A 16,613-nucleotide genomic window follows, 5' to 3' on the forward strand; every position below is an offset into this window, starting at 1 on the left:
CCAGCTCTCCTCTCCTCTCATAGTCTAGAAGTCGCTCTATCTCAAGATTGGGGGTGTGGGAGACACGTGAACTAGAGTGGGCCCTTTCTCCTGCTTTGAAGAGACTGGCGGCGTTGTTGCCAAAGAGGTTGTGCCCTGCCCCCGCACCCCATCATAGGGATTCCGGCCTCTAAGATTTTGATCATAATAGTACTTCACGTTTGTACAGAGCTTGTTTAGTGTGCAAAGCTTCACACGTTTACCACAACAGACCTGCAAGGTCAGGAAGGATTGTTATCCCATATTGCCGCTGAGGAGCTGAGACTGAGAGGGAGCGGCTTGCCTAAGGTCAGTGCAAGGGTCAAACTGGGAAGTCCTGCTTAGCAGCTCAGTTCTCATAAGAAGGATCTTCTGTGGTATATTGCAATTCTAATTTAAATCTGTAAAGTGATCCCTGCTTTGACCGCAGTAGAAGGGAAGGAAAAGAGATTTGGAACCAGTGTGACAATTTCATGAGAGATTTCTCACACACACACACAAACACACACCCCAAGAACCAGAGTTCCACTATATGCTTTTATTCCACTTTATAATGTATTGATTATTGTAATTATGTCCTTCTTGAATCTTCCAAAATCACATTAGATTCAATTGCAGCTAGTGTAAATGCTATTATGCAATATCAGTCCTGGAGCTAGAAAAATAAAATAAGATTAATTTCAGAGAGCCACCTGTGCTTCCAGTAAGACATTTTGTGCATTAGAATTCCAGAGTGCATTTGTGTTTCTTTCTACCACCAGTTCTGCTCCTCAGATATCTTTTGGAGCCTCATGCCAAGTGCTAGCCGAGCAATTCTAGGGTAGGGCATTTCAATTTTAAAAGAAGATTGAGTAGCAGGCATTCTGTTCTGTAGTTCAGTTTCTTAATTTGCCTCTTGCTCCTTTTCACAATGTAGTAGAATGAATCCTCATTAGCTGCTGAAGCGCAGCTACCTAAACCTCATTATTTGTAATCAATGTGGATTCGTTCCCACATATAGAGGATGTGCTAACAGGACTGTGTAAACACCAACCTCAGGACTCAGCAAGGGTGATGAGCCTTTGGATCCCCTTGTTGGATCAGAACTGGATACACACAATGGCAGATTAAGGCATAGGTTGAGGAGGCGTCTGCCTATAATGGCAAAATTTGAGGAGTGGCAATTATTGAATATATATGAAGAATATATATGAAGAGAGAGTTAGGGAGGGGAGGAGAGAATATTGCAAAAATATGGTCCCTCACCTGCTAGTCACAGTCCAGTGCCATCCCCTTATCTCCAGATTAAAGTGGACTTTTAGCTTTTCTCCAAGTTAAAGTGGACTTATCTCAACAACCACTACTGCATATGTGTTCTCTTGATATCACACAATATTCAAGATTGCAGCTAGGTAGCCAGCATCTGTATGTGAGGGCAGCACTTCTTAAAATCTTTCCCTATTCTTAGGTGAAGAAATTGTATCTTTCCACCATTTCATTCTACCTGAGGCTACAGTGTGCATACAAGCCTGGAGGTGGTAATGGGTTGGATGTAGGATAGCAAACTGAAGTTGAATCCAAATAAGGAGGTACTGACAGTGGGGGGTGGGAATCTGAGAGATGGTCTAGATCTTCCTGTTATGGATGAGGTTACACTCCCCCTGAAAGATCAGGTACCTTGCTTGGTAGTGCTCCTAGATCCAAAACTCTCCCTGGTTTCCCAGGTTGAGGCAGTGGTCAGAAGTAGGGGTGTGCATGAATGATTCATGCTGAACTGGTTCACCTTGAACCATAGCCGGTACAGCCAGAGGTGGTTCAGTCCATGATCAGATTGAACCATGCCCAGTTTGGGCAAACTGGTTCAGCACGATAAGGGAGCTGGGTGGGGGTGATGAGCGAGTAAGCTGCTTAACTGTTGGCGCAGCTGCCGGCACTGCCACTCGCCACTGCTCTCCCTTCCGGCAGCCCCAAGCAGCACACTCCCCCCACTTTTACCAGGCTACCAGCTCAGTGGTGGCTCAGTTTTGGCCTCCGTGCATGATGATGAATGCGCGGATGCCATGCAAATGACCTATAGGCTTGATTACTGTAATGCACTCTACGTGGGGCTGCCTTTGTACATAGTCTGGAAACTGCAATTGGTACAGAATGAGGCAGCCGGACTGGTCTCTGGGACAACCCAAAGGGACCATATAACACCTATTTTAAAAGAACTGTACTGGCTGCCAATATGTTTCTGAGTGAAATACAAAGTTCTGGTTATTACCTATAAAGCCCCCAATGGCTTGGGTCCAGGGTACTTAAAAGAGCGCCTTCTCTGTCATAAACCCTGTCATCTGGAGAGGTCTGGTTATGGTTGCCGGCCACTCATTTGGTGGCCACTCAGGACCGGGCCTTCTCTGTGGCCCCGCAGCTTTGGAACATGCTCCCTATTGAAATAAGAGCATCTCCTTCTCTGTTTGCTTTTAGGAGGACCCTCAAGACGCACCTGTTTTCTCAGGTTTTTAACTGAAATTAATTTTAAATTATTTAATTTGTTTTCATCTTAAGAGATCGTTTTTATTTCTCTTGTGAAATTTTTTTACTCTGTTTTGCATTTGTTGTGTTTTAACTCTGTATACCACCTAGAGATGCACATATCAGGCGGTATAAAAATATAAACGAACAAACAAACAAACAAATAAATAAATAAAAACATTAAATTTCTTTTCCCAATTCTTTCAGGCCAGAGGTTTTCCTGGTGGCTTCCCCTTCATTTTCCCTGCACTTGTTTTGTGTTCTGCTGAGGTATAGACTCATGACGTGTTGTTCTCTCCCTTCTATACCCTGTTCAGTTACTGCCATCACAGTGTTTTGCATTAACGTGCTGGGGAACATTAAACAGACACTTTCTAAACCAATTTTACTAGTTTTATTATAACTACTGGTTGCTACAGAATCTCCCCTGAACTGGTCTTGGTAGCTCTCCGTGAGTGGCTTTTTAATCACTCCCCCCATGGAATTAATACAGCCCTGGGACTGTCTCTAATAGCTCTTTTATCCTGTCACAGAGAAGTGAGAGGCTTCCAGTATCTAGCTACAGTTAGAGCCAGGTTCAGGGCATCATAAAACATGGCTGGACAGAGGATAGCTGGGGGATATATGAAGAAGCCTCCTCCTTTGCATTAACTTTAATCCATGGAGGAGGGGAATAGGAGGTACCTCCTGGAGACCCGGGCCCTTTTGAGTCTGCCCTCAGGGCTGCTCAGTTTTGGTCCTCCTGCAGATGTTGGCCTACAACTCCCATAATCCCTGGCTATTGGCCACAGTGGTTGGTGATTATGGGAGCTGTAGTTCAAAAACAGCTGGGGTGGGGCTAGGTTGAGCAGGCCTGGGATATCACATTCTCCTTTCCTTCTAAACCAGTATCAGTTTGTAATAGGAGCAGTACCCGAGTGAACAAAGGGTGAAGAATGAGCTCTTAACTGTGGTCACAATGGGTTTTTCAGTCATGGTATGAACGTAGCAACATATCTTGCTTTTACTCTCCCCTTGTGTTTTAGGCTGTCTGTCTGTCTGTCTGTCTGTCTTCTTCATCATCATCTACATTCACCCTTCACTTCATCAGCAGCACACACCCATCACAAACATCTGTACAATAGTTGCAGAATTGCTCTGGAGACGACTTCAGGGTGAGGAAGACATGTTGGCAGAGGTGTACCTATGTAATTTTGGAGCCTGGACCTAAAGGCCTTTGGAGCACACACACACACACTGCAAGTTAACCACCATCCCCCTAAACACACACATACACACACTGTGACAAATGCAGTATTTTTAACATGTGGGTTCCTTAAGGCGCAAACAGCAACTGAACTCACAAGAATGTAAGACTATCAAAAGGTACATTTATGCAAAAATGCCTTATCAGAAACATTCCAATACATAACCTAACATATTCCCATCCCACATATTTCTTTCCCCACTCCCTACTCTGTCTCTAAAGCAGAGGTCCCACCCGGCACAGGTCATAGCCACGCCCAGCAGCCCAGTGCAGCACGGGGCCGGCAGCACAGCAACCACACCACCTGGGACAGACTAAAGATGAATTGGGGTCCCCAGGGGGTGTGGAGTCCCTGGATTTCAGCCCAGAAGTCCAGGGGTAAGAGCACCTTGTTGGTGATATGATAAGTGCTAGTCAATTGCTGGCTACCACAGTGAGCTTTTCTTCCACATGCTGGAAATTTCCAGGACTATGTTTTTTTCAGAACTCACCCCAGGACAGAAAAATGTATGTAAGTGTCAAGGGCAGCAAAGGCAATTTCAAACGACCTCTGCCACATTTAAATTGTTGCATCTGTCTCCATCCAAACATTTGGTCTTATAACTAACTTTCAAAGTCCATAGCTTCTCTATGGTGTCGGCAGCTGATTTGGGAGTAGACCTTTTGTATGTGCTAGATAGAGAATGTAATTCATGAAAATGTATATGGAAATGGAGCATGAAAAGCCGGCAAAGTGGTTTCCTTTCCAAATATCAAAGGATATTCTTAGTGTTAAAAAAATAAAGAAAATACATTCTGGGCTGCATTTAGCCAGCTTCATAGATTCTCTGCTTATTGCTACTCTAATACCAGTAGCTGAGATTTCTGCACTCAAATAAATAAACTTCTGTGGCAAGCTCATTAGCGTTTGCTGCTGCATGCTTCTTGGCGGAGTTTCTGCATCTGATTTAGGGTACTGTGACACTTAGTGACACGCTGCGCCTCGCTAAGCAGGTGGCTGGGCCAAAATAGCACAGGAGTGAGCTGTTAGCTGAAATAATAGCAAGCAAAATAGAATCTTTCCAAAGCAGGTCGCTCCCATGTGGCTCCAGCTCTAAATACAACCTTGTGCAAGTATTTCCTTAGGCACAGAGAAGGAAGCGCAGGGTTTTTGCTTCGAGATGCTATCACAGCCTGACAAGCAGACTGATTCGCCCGTGGCACCCCCACACTGGAGAACTCATTTGTGTGACTCGCCTGTTCAGAGGCTCTTATAACAAATCAATTCTCTCTCCATCCAGTACTGAGTCTTACCCCTCACACGCATCTATAGGTGTGTGCATGTATTTTGCTGTGTACTTGAGCTCTGCTCATTGTAAGGCAGCTTTTCTTACCAAGGGCTTTTTCTGAGCACACTTGGAAAGAAGAAATCGGCATCTTTGTAACTGACCCTTTAGGGGCTGTAGCTCAGTGGCAGAGGACATGCTTGATATGTTGAAGGTCCCAAGTGAAGTCTCTGCCATCTCCAGTCAAAAGGATCTCCGATGATCTCTTCCTGAGATACTGGAGAGCCCCTGCCAGTCAGAGAAGATGGGCTAGATGGACCAGTAGAAGGCCCATGGACTAGATGGACCTTTGGCTAGATGGACCAGTAGAAGGCAGCTTTATATATATATATATATATATATATATATGCTCTATTATGGTCATTGATCAATTATATATACAAACAGATGATACTACATTCAGATAAGAAGTAAATCATACAGAATACACCAACATAGAAGCCTCATGTAACAACATCTAAAAAGAAGGGCTAGAGGTTAGCTGTTGATGGATCTTAACAGCAGCTGCACAAGATTTGGCAACATGGTAGGCGGTAGAAGGTTTCTTATCTGCAAGGAGGAGTGAGGTGTAAAATTCAGCAGTCCGGCTAGGAAAGTGTGATAGCAAGGGAGAAAAAAGACTGCACCGGCTATCGTTATAAAAAGGACAAAACAGCAGCACATGGTAGACAGATTCGACCTCACCTGAGCCACAGGGGCATAACTGACCGGCCAGAGGGGTTTTCAAAAACCTTCCCGACAAGACTGCTGATGGTAATTTATTTATTTAATATATTGCCTGACTCCAAAGGCTCTAGGCAATTCACAAAAATAAATACAACAAAAACAAAATAAAACAAACTGTTAAAACAATTCAAAACATTCAGAGATTACTAAAAGCCTGGCTTTAAAATGTGTCTTAAGGGCTCTTTTAAAGGTTGGTAAAGATGTTCCCTGTACACGAACATGTATAGGGAGTGCATTCCATAGTGCAGGAGTGACTACAGAAAAGACCTGTTCCTGAGTTATACGAGCTGGCAGTATCCAGAGATAGACCTCTCTCGATAACGTTAATGTGTGGTGGGGATCCTGCAGAAGAAGGCGCTCTCCCAGGTAACCCGGTCCTAAGCCATTTAGGGCTTTAAAGTTAATTACCAGCACTTTGTATTTTGCCTGGAAACCTATTGACAACCATTGCAATTGTTTTAAAACAGGCATAATATGGTCTCTCTGGATTGCCCTGGAGACCAATCTAGCTACTGCATTTTGGACAACTGAAGTTTCAGAACTACATACAAAGGCAGCCCCACATACAGCACACTGCAGTAGTCAAGCCTGGAGGTTACCAGAGTGCAGCACAGTTCTAAGATCATTATCTTCAGGCATGGACATAGCTGTCATATCAACTGGAGTTGATAGAAAGTACTCCTGGCCATAACCTCAACCTGAGAAACCAAAGTGAGGCCTTGGTCCAGAAACACTCCCAAGCTACACACCTGATCCTTTAGGGGAGTGCAACCCCATCCAGAACTGCTGTCTTGCTTGGATGCCCTTTCAATTTATTATCCTCCATCCAGTCCATTACTGCTCGTAGGCAGACATTTAGGCAGGTTATGCCATTTCCTCATGATGATGCCATGGAGAAATAGATTTGGGTGTCATCAGCATATTGATAACACCCTGATCCAAACCTCATGATGATCTCACCCAGCGGTTTCATGTAGATACTAAAAAGCATTGGAGATAGGATGGAGCCCTGAGGAACACTATACAATAGCTCTTGTTTCAGAGAACAGCTATCTCCGAGTGACATCATCTACCAGAGAGATAGAAACGGAGCCACTGCAAAGCAAATTTCCCAAATGATCCAGAAGGATACCATGGCTGATGGTACTGAAAGCCTCAGAGAGATCCAAAAGAAACAACAGAGTCACACCCCCTCCATAGTAACATATAATATTAATACACAGGGAAATTTGTTTAAATTCTCCCACCTATGAAACTCCTAAAAGATGCATAAAATCTGCTCTAAAAGGCAGATGACAGATCTAGACTTGGGGAGAATGTACCCCCAAATATTCTCTGAAATTTCCCAGTGGGAGAAAGGGGGGAAGGCAGAATTCTGAGGAATTTCTACTGAATTTTTGAATATACTCTGAAGTTCTCATGAGGGACTTTTTCACAGCATCTGACCTCCAGAAATGACCTCTCCCCACAAGCATGATCTTGATTCATGATAAGAAAAAAAAGAAAGAAAGAAACAATAGTTGCAGCCACCATTAAGGGGGACAGAAATAACTGAGATTTCCTGGATTATTACTTGCTTTCTATAAAAGGACAAAAGAACCCCACAAGTGGCTGATAGAATCTATTTAATGTTGTAACCAAGTTTATGACTCTGCACATGCTCAGGAACTGTGGACATACTTAGATACACACAAAGTGGATTGGAGGTCAGCACATGCTCAGAGTGAATAGTAGGCATAATTCAGTAACAGGCTTCATTGAATTAAGGGAGAGACACAAGAGGGGTTGATGGTGTATTGAATACCTGTTAATGACTCTTCCTTTTGGTTTGCAAAATAACTTTCAGCTGCTCAGTTGCCTTTAGAATTCCAAACCAACATTTTCTAACGCAAGCGCAAGAGTTTGTCAAGACAAAGAATTACTCTGCTAGCCATGCCCCCAGGAAGCCATCTAAGCATATGTGAATTATTTCTCTGTGAAAAAATTTGTGAGATGAGAATTTGTGCATTGGAGAACAATTCTTTTAAGCAGGGGTGGTGACACCCACCGTGTCACGGTGTCATCCCAGGGCTGGTGACACCATGACACGGTGACATTAGTGTCCACTTGAGTCTTGTGAATCCAGGCTGCCACACCCCCAGGTGGTGCTGCCACTGCCTCCCTACCTGGCCTCTTCAGACTTTCTTTGCTGCTGCTGACTCCACCTCCTTCCTCTTCTTATTGCTCCCGGGGGCCATTAATCTGCCTGCCATGGGGGGGGGGGCAGGAGAGGTTCCCTCACTGGTGTGAGAGAGGAAGCTTCGAGTCTTCTTTCCCCTCACTTGCTGCTCTAGGAGCCCGCCGAGTTCCCAGCAGACTCCTAGAGCAGCCAGTGAGGGGAAGAAGACATTATGCTTCCTCTGGGTACGGTGTCATGCCAGATGTTTAATGACCTCTGTTTGTCATTCACAGAGAGGCTGCAAGAACAGGATGCTTCTCAAGATTCTGGTAGGCTCCAGTACATAGCTGGTGACTTGTGATCAGCTTGGTGAGGCACAAATTTGTTTGTTTATTTTTTTAAACCACACTCTTCCAGCATGTGTTCAAAGCAGCTTACAACAGAGGAAAACAAAACAAGCTTCTAAGCATATAAAACTAGATACCATAATATCTAGCAAATGTTGGCACCAATCAGAAAAGTTGTGAGACCACCTGGTAAGTGGGAACCTTAGGTCACACTCAGGTAGCTCTAGGACTGGATGGAAGTTTTGACAATGGGTTATTTCACTCCAGTGCCCTCTTCACATTCACCTAGTCAGAAATTTAGCACATCCTTTGGGAATGTAAGCCAATCAACCAGACTCCACACTGCGAAATCAAGATTTGAACTTGGCAAGTTCCTACCTGTCTAGGTCCTTAATAGGCCAACAGTTTCACTTCATGATGCTTAATGCATTACATATGTGATACATAATATACCGGGACAATTTGCTTCTAGGATGGGAAAAAACTGTTTGGGGGGATGCATTAATATTTCCAAATCCATCACAAGTTCTCTTTAAAAAGCAATTGACAAGATTTTAAAATCAACACACTGATAGACCAGACCCATAAGGGAACTGCCAATACTTGTGGAAGATCATGATCATAGGCAACTTGGTCTGATGTTATCTAACATTTTATTGCAGCATTTCTAAAGGAGTCTGGAAAAAGGACTTCAGTTAAAATATGAATGTTGAAAAATCTGTCATCAAGGACGCAGACTCTGCTGATCATATTTGCATGTGTTTCCCTAGCTTTCTATCCCCAAATTGTTCAGTTGGCAGCAATAATTTAAAATTAGACCTGCAAGTGTTAATTGGTTTAATCAGTAGAATAATCATATAAAACTTTAGTCAATTTATTGGTGGAAACTAACCTGACCAATCCGGGCTGTCCTTAGAGAGCCCTGGCAGGGTGGGGGCCTGGGGCAAATCAGTCAGTGTGGGGGCCCCTTCCAGTTAATTCTAATGGGGGCTAAAAGAGCAGGGCCTGGGGCAGTCTAGCTGCTTGCCATGCCCTAAGGACTAGGCTTGTGGCCAGTGCCAGATGCCAGGAAGGTCAGGCATGAACAACAAAATCAGGCATAGGCCAGAGATCAGAGAATGGCCAAGAGCTCACTGTGCCAAAGGCAGCCCTCCTAATCTTACTTTGTGTGTGGAGCCACGAAAGCCAGATGGTACTGCAAGAGAACTCACCACGCCTCTGATACTCTATAGCTCAAAGCAAGAGACTCCCTCCCTATCCAGGGTTCTTTGCACATTGCAGAGGTCTAGGAAGAGTCTGGGAGTCTTTCATTTTGTGCCAAATCTTCCATATGATGTGAGAGATCAACTGTTCGTCCATTCTCCACTCCGCAGTTCTGAGGCCTGGTCCACACATGCAGCAGAATGAAGTGGAGGAGTCCTGAGCTGGAAGAGCAGTCTGTACCACATCACACTGTAAGTAGGGGACACCAGTGGTGAACCCTTCACTATGTTTATTTGTTTTTTTAAAATTTTGTTACTGTTTTCAAAACTTATATACCACTTCAGGAGTGTTGGGACAAAACAGAAAAGTAGGGATGTGCACGGACCAGCCTCAAATGGAACTGGGCCAGTTCGGTCCGGCACCTCTCGAATCCCCACCCCCGTCTGGTCCTGTCTGGGGGTGGTGGTTCAGTGAATTTTAAGCACTTAAAAAAATTAAATTACCTTTAAAACGATCATCGAGACGGCGTGGGGTGTGTGTGCATGGAGGTTCCCCCTCCCCCCACCCTGCCGGCCTTCAAAACGCACCCCTTGAGCATTTTAGGCCCGTTTTTTGCCCATTTGGGCCTTACTAAAAATGGCACGGTGGCCAAAATGGCAACCACCACACACGTGCAAAAGGCCTCTGTAAGGCCTGGCATGACCCACGGCCTTGCAGAGGCCATTTGCGCATGCGTGGTGGCCATTTTTGTTTTGTTTTTAAATGGCCGCCAAATTATTATTTTTTAAGTGTTTAAAATTTGCAACCCCCCAAAACCATCGGGGGGGTTTTGGTTCTGGGGGCTATCAAGCCAGATGGTATTTGGTCTGGGGGTTGAACCATCGAATCCCTGAATCTGTCTGCACATCCCTACAGAAAAGTGGTTTAGACATTTCTAAATAAAAAGTGAAATAAATCATAGATACAGTATAGGTTCTAGCCCAGTCCTCGCCCTCCTGTACTAGTTTTTAATTGGCAGCGGCGGGGGGGGGGGGGGGAGATCATTCATTTTTATTTTTGCATAGGCAAGCATTATGAAATGTGGTCACCTACCTGGAATATGAAATGATACTGTCCATTCTGCATCCTAAGGACTCTACCATCTCATTTCCTTGGGAAATCACTTTGTTCAGTCCATGTTCTTGTCCAACAGACTTGAAGGTGTGGGAGGCAGGATTAGTCTCATGGGTAGCATCAAATCCTCAGAAGAAAATGAGAAAGCATTCAACTACTCAAAATGTTTTCTGTGCACAAAGGATATATATAGCACTATGTTTCTTGCGAATGTTTCCCGGCATCTGGGAATAGCTGGGCAGTCATTTGGAACAGGAGGGTGGCAGCTCTATTATATAGTTATTACCTATAAAGTCCTCTTTGTTATGAACCCTGCAACCTATTGAGATCATCAAGGGAGGCTCGTCTGAGGGTGCCGGCTTGTCTGGTGGCAACTCAGAGGTGAGCCTTCTCTGTAGTTGCCCCAAGGCTGTGGAATGCATTTCCTGCTGAGATTAGAGCTGCTCCATCTCTGATGGCTTTTAGGAAACAACTAAAGACACATCTCTTTAGCCAAGCTTTTAAGTTAAGTTTTAGTTGATTTTGTATTGCTTGTTTTAACTGTTAATTTTTATATATGTTTTACATATGTTAATCTTTTGGTTTGTTTCATTTTCGTAAACCACCTAGAGACCTTGGTAGTGGGTGGTATATAAATATGTTAAATCAATCAATTAATTAAATAAATTAAAGGAATCAGCGCCAGTTTTAATCTCTTTTCAGCAATGTAGCTGATAATTAAATCCATGCTTTTTTAAAAAGGTGTATTTCATTCTGGTGTGTCAACACCAACAGGAAATGAGAAAGAAGGAATGTGCTTTGTTTCTATGATGCACAGTAGCATTTTATTAATAGGATCATATAATTTTATAGTTAGAAAGGGCCTTGAAGATCTTCTAGTCCTACCCCTGCTCCGTGAAGGAAGCTGTTGCACCATCTCCAACAGACGGACATCGGCCTATGTTTGGAAGTTTCTAGAAATGGAGAGCCCATTACTGCACAAGGCAGATTCTTCCACTGTTGAGCACTTCTTACGAGTTATGTTAATTATGCTGTCTTCATATGTCCTTCATTATCTCAAAAAAGGCACCTATGTGGAACCTTTAGTAATGTATTTAAATATAATTGATTATACAAAGTATTTCAATGTAATTGATTAATTGCATATGAAATTGACAGCTCCCGAATTTATTTTAATCAGTTTACAGAAACAGCATTTTTAAACAAAATTTATTTTTCTAACTATAGGAGACAGGATTTTAAAAAAACAACACTTCCAATTTATCAATATTCTTTAGACATCTTGATGATAAACTGCCAAGCTGTGCAAGGGAAACTTTTCGAGTCAACTATAACCCAATAGCATCTGAGCTGAGCTTCAGCTGGAATCAGATTAAATATATCAAATCTACAGTTAGGCATCCAGGTATTGATTGCAGACTAATCAAAAGCAGATATGTTTTCTGGCATTTAACTTCTTTGCCTGGTCAATAAAATGGGGCCAAACTCAGCCCTAATGTAAGCTCATTCAGCTACCCAGAAGTCATTCAGCTTCCCATCAAGCGACATGTTGATGCCAGATGCATCACTCCACCATCTGATTATATTTCACATTTTGTACCAGAATTCACCACATTCTATCATGTGAATCCACAGAACTCTAAAGCACTTTCTGAAAACAGGAACGCTCTTGAAGCCAGAAGATATTACTTACTGACTGGGCATTAGCTACTGGCGCCTTTTAAGGCCACTTCATATATTACTCAGCTACAAACCCAGAGTTTGCCAGCAAGGGTGCCGTAGGAAACTGACTCTAGCCAATCACAGACAACTTCCTGATAGCCCCTCGGAGACTGGGTGAAAAAAAGACACTCTGTAAGAGAGGGAGGGAGAGGGAGGGAGCGAGAGAGAGAGGCACGCCACATTTGCACGTTAATAGCAAACCACAGGTAGATGAACCTGAGGTTAATTTTTGTAACTGTGAATTGCATTGCAGGTGTTTGTCCAACTGTAGCCCAGCATCTTCTGGTTTCAGGACAGGGGAACTACTCCCTCTTCCTAATCCACCAAGGCCACATCCCAGCAAGCTCCATAGTTCTTGCATTGCCAGACTGTGGGCAAGGTGTCAGAACATCTGTAGGGCAGCAGCCATTGGCCACAATCTTCAAGGGGGTATCTGAGTACGATCATGCCTTTTCAGGATGGACTACCTGCCCTCAGCAGAGAAAGGGCATTTACATCCCTTTAAATGGCATCTAAGCCTTTCTCCTGCACCACTGATCTCGGAAGAATCCCATAGTAAAACAGTCTCGCGCAAGCACAATTCCTGGCAATAGGAGTCACAGAGAGGCACTATTTTTCTGTTACTCTGGGAAGGGATCATGATGACTTCTGAGGAGGGAATATTTATATGAGGGAGGGCAAAGGATCCTGGGGGCCAAGGATGCACTTGTGGTGACAGACCCCTGCAGTGGAGTAACAGCGGGAGAGAGGGCATGCCCTCAACCCTGCTGTAGGCTTCCAGTGGCATCTGGTGGGCCACTGTGTGAAACAGGATTCTGGACTAGATGGGCCTTGGGCCTGATCCAGCAGGGCTGTTCTTATGTTCTTATGTTCAGTCTAAGAACACTCAAGCACACTCCTGCCCCCATGTCAGGGATTAACTCTCTCATGAGAGGGCCTGTCCTCTGGGGAGAACCAGAGGCTCTGTAAGCTTCGGGCCTCCATCGGACTGTGCTCTCATGGGGTAGGCCATCCAAATCAAGGGGGCCTCACTTGTGTGGGGCCCCCATTCTCTCTGGTAAATAATAGATCTTGTACACCATGCCTCCCTCCTCTCCTGGCAACCCTTTCATATTCCCAAGGAGCAGTGGCCACTCTATGTGTTTGGGCGGTACCAGGTGGGCAGACTAGGGAAACACTGGGATGGGGGATAGATCGTTCTCCCTGCAGAACCCCATCAGGCGCTTCGTACATGTTGTGCAGTCCAAGTATGCAATGTTTCTTCCAATTTGCCCTGGCCCCCTGCCAGAGGTAGGTCATTGACTTACACCACTCCCAAACTGCCACCTGTAATGATCAGGCAGTAACAGCCTTTCCTTTCCTGTAAACAGTAAACCGGAAGTGTACCCTGTCCTGACTGACAGGCTAGGGATCAGCCACTCAGTACATGGTGGGTGGGACCTGGAGGGCCATGAGGCAGGAAATGAAGCATGTCTTTGTTCACCAAGGAGCTTGGTGAGAGGTGAGGGCACAAAGCATGGGGAAAAGGCTTAGTGAGGAGCAATGAAATTTTGTTCCCTCATGGTCAAAAGGTAGCCTGGAGATTTCTCTCAAGAAGAAGGAGTTGGCTGGAGGGTAGGAGATGTGGCCATGAGGTCTGGCTGCAGGGAAATCTCTCTGCAAATCTGGGGAATCCTGGAGGGAAGGAGACTTGAATCCTCTGCCATGGTTTTGGTGAGTTCAGGGCAAAGGAAGCCAGGGCTTTTGGCTTTGGGGAGAGTTTAGACTAGGAAACCGTTTGTTAGTCAGATGTGGTGTTAGAAACTTATCTTTCTTTCGTGTGCATTGTGCATCCCTGCTATTGTTCGAAGTTTGTCTGTCTATAATGTAACTAAGCTAAGAAAAACTGAGCTGGCACCATTCCAGCAGGGTGTTACAAAAGTCTCTCTAAACTCTTAAAATGGGCTTTTTGTATTTTCTTACATCTATGCTTTTTGCAATTGTGGGTAACCACAATTTTTAAAGTATGCCGTCCCAGTACCATCTCAGGGTGCTTTTTGAAGTATTCTTGTAGTTACTGAGTGTTCCTTTTACCTGCTTTTAAGCTGAGAGAGCCTCAGACTGAAGCAGTCTATAGTATTTTTAATAAAGGTTTTTTGGGTTTTTTGGTTGTTGTTCTTTACAAATCTCAACCAGCCTCTTTGAGTGGATTTTTAACTCAGGAAAGGAGGGAGGGAGAAGGGCTTGCACTGGTGCAACACACGTCTCAAGTTTGATTGCTCAGCAACTCTACCAAGGTTTCTCACCACGTGTATGCTGCATGTAGAAGGGTTTTTGTACTTTTCCATTGGTAAAGATAAGGAGAGTTCCCTGGAATTTTGCCCACACCAGGGGGGTTTAAACACTATTAAAAAGTGGGTGTGGTGGCAGCGATCAAGCTACTAAAGGAACTGTTTAAGTTTAAAGGAACAGCCTTTGTGGGCGAAAGCAAGAGGGAGGATGATTCAGGATTTTTCTTCCCCTCACATGAGCTTGCTTTGAGACAAGGGCTGGGTTAAATCTGCTACACCACCTCACCCCACCCCCACCCCCACCCTTACTAGCCTGGCTACTGCTCTTCTAGGCAAGTGCAGTTTTGCTGGCTCCTGCACCTTGCTGTGCACTTTCCCCAGCAACAAGCCTGGTGCTGCAAAGGAGACCACAGAACCAGTGAGACGCAGGAGCAGACAAGTACAGCATCCATACTTTCTCTAATGTGAAAGTGAAACTAAGTTCTGGTATCCTGACCATGAAAGGGAATGGTTTTGCTATATTCTCCACTGATAGGACCTCACTTGGAATACTAAGCCCAGTTTTGTGTACTGCATTTTAAGAGGGATATTAATAAACTGTTAATGGGTTCGGAGAAGGGCCACAATGATAGTGAGAGAGGCCTGGAAACCAAATCCTATGAAGAACAGTTAAAAGAGCTGGGTATGGTAAAGGAGGGGGGATAGATTAGCCAACTTCAAATACCTGAAGGGCTGTTGCACAGAAAAAGAAGTGGACTTGTTCTCTCTTACTCCTAAGTACAGGGCTAGAACCCATGGGCTGAAATGACAAGGGAGCAGATTTAGGCTAGCCCAGGGATTCCTAGCCTATGGTGCTCCAGATATTGCTGGACTACAACTCCCATCACCCCCAGCTACAATTTTATTGTGGCTGGGGGTGATGGGAGTTGTAGTCCAGCAACATCTGGTACCACAGGCTGGGAGCCCCTGGGCTGGACTTTAGGGGAACTTCCCGAACTGCTAAGAGCCATTTAACAATGGAGCACTCTTCTTTGTACAGTGGTGGGCTCTCTGATGCTGGAAGTTTTCAGACCAACACCATCTGTTATGGGTGCTATGAGAGATTCCTTCTCTGAGCAGGGTGTGGCACAAGAGGATCTCCAAGGTCCATTCCAACTCTAACATTCTATGATGATTCTATGACATTTACCCAGAGAAAAGGGTATATGTTTTTCCTTTGAACACTTTTCACTAGATGCATTTTGGCAGTTTGCAGGGGAGGGGGTATCACTCTGCAGGACCAAATCCTAAATAACAACCATTTGCCTACGTTTGTTTCGTGTGTTTGTGGTTGTTGTTTTTTTTTTTAATTAGGAAGTTTGGGTGGGGAGAAAAGCAACTTTTCACATTTTCAAAATGTTTCACCTTTTCGTTTCCTACTGTTATTTTCAGGTTCAATTTTCATTTGTCCCCTTAGGGTGTTTAAACTGTGGCTAAGAAAGGAATAAGAGAACAAGAGCAGAAATACAAGATCATTGACATTTGTGAAAAATGCAACCACCACCGAAAAGAGGAAAGGAAAACTCAAGCTTTGACTCAGCAGAGACTCTGTTGCAAAATAAGATGAATGGAAGACTGAAGCACACGAGAGCCACAGATGCCTTGGAAAAAAGAAAAGAAAAAGAGAACAGAGATGAGGTCATCCTTTCACGTGAACCAAGGACATTTAAAAGCAATCTGGCTTTTCAAACCAAGAGTGGCACAACTGAAATCACTCTGAGGGCCACATTTACATTTTTATGAACTCAGGAGGCCATATTGCTACGTTAACCATGAAAAAAGCCGTTGTTGCAGTCTTAAATCTTTATTTTTAACCCACTCTTTGTTCATCTTCCTTTTTGCTCTGCCCCTCAAATGCTTGCTTCTGTTTTTGCACTAGCACAGGTCTGCATCCCAACTTAATGATCCCCTCTGCTGCAGGAATATCTTATTTTCCCAGCACTCAAATTA

General features: G+C 44.3%; 2 long non-coding RNA genes across 9 annotated transcripts in view; one reads left to right on the top strand and one right to left on the bottom strand.

The window, feature by feature from the left end:
- The window catches only part of LOC128322665 (uncharacterized), a 63,379-nt gene extending 46,898 nt beyond the window's left edge, over positions 1 to 16,481 (top strand). For 2 of the 3 annotated variants that reach the window (XR_008305869.1, XR_008305870.1), the window contains exons 2-4: positions 8,263 to 8,338; positions 9,690 to 9,770; positions 16,081 to 16,481. This is a non-coding gene — a long non-coding RNA (uncharacterized LOC128322665). Of the gene's footprint in view, positions 1 to 8,262; positions 8,339 to 9,689; positions 9,771 to 13,863; positions 14,068 to 16,080 lie in introns of those variants that run through there. The other variant, XR_008305868.1, reaches the window with a different exon arrangement.
- LOC128322664 (uncharacterized) lies at positions 542 to 13,722 on the bottom strand. Of its 6 annotated transcripts, none has more exons than XR_008305866.1 (6): positions 13,662 to 13,722; positions 12,326 to 12,464; positions 10,612 to 10,759; positions 9,528 to 9,768; positions 1,052 to 1,152; positions 542 to 673 (listed from the first exon to the last, which is right to left on the bottom strand). It is a non-coding gene; the product is annotated as an uncharacterized LOC128322664 (long non-coding RNA). The 6 variants fall into 6 exon arrangements; XR_008305862.1 differs by having other exon boundaries at positions 13,586 to 13,715; XR_008305864.1 differs by having other exon boundaries at positions 12,326 to 12,484; positions 13,586 to 13,715.
- Positions 16,482 to 16,613: the final 132 nt, after the last annotated feature.

The sequence above is a fragment of the Hemicordylus capensis genome, chromosome 4 (genome assembly GCF_027244095.1).
Source record: "Hemicordylus capensis ecotype Gifberg chromosome 4, rHemCap1.1.pri, whole genome shotgun sequence".
NCBI classification, from domain to species: Eukaryota; Metazoa; Chordata; class Lepidosauria; order Squamata; family Cordylidae; genus Hemicordylus; species Hemicordylus capensis.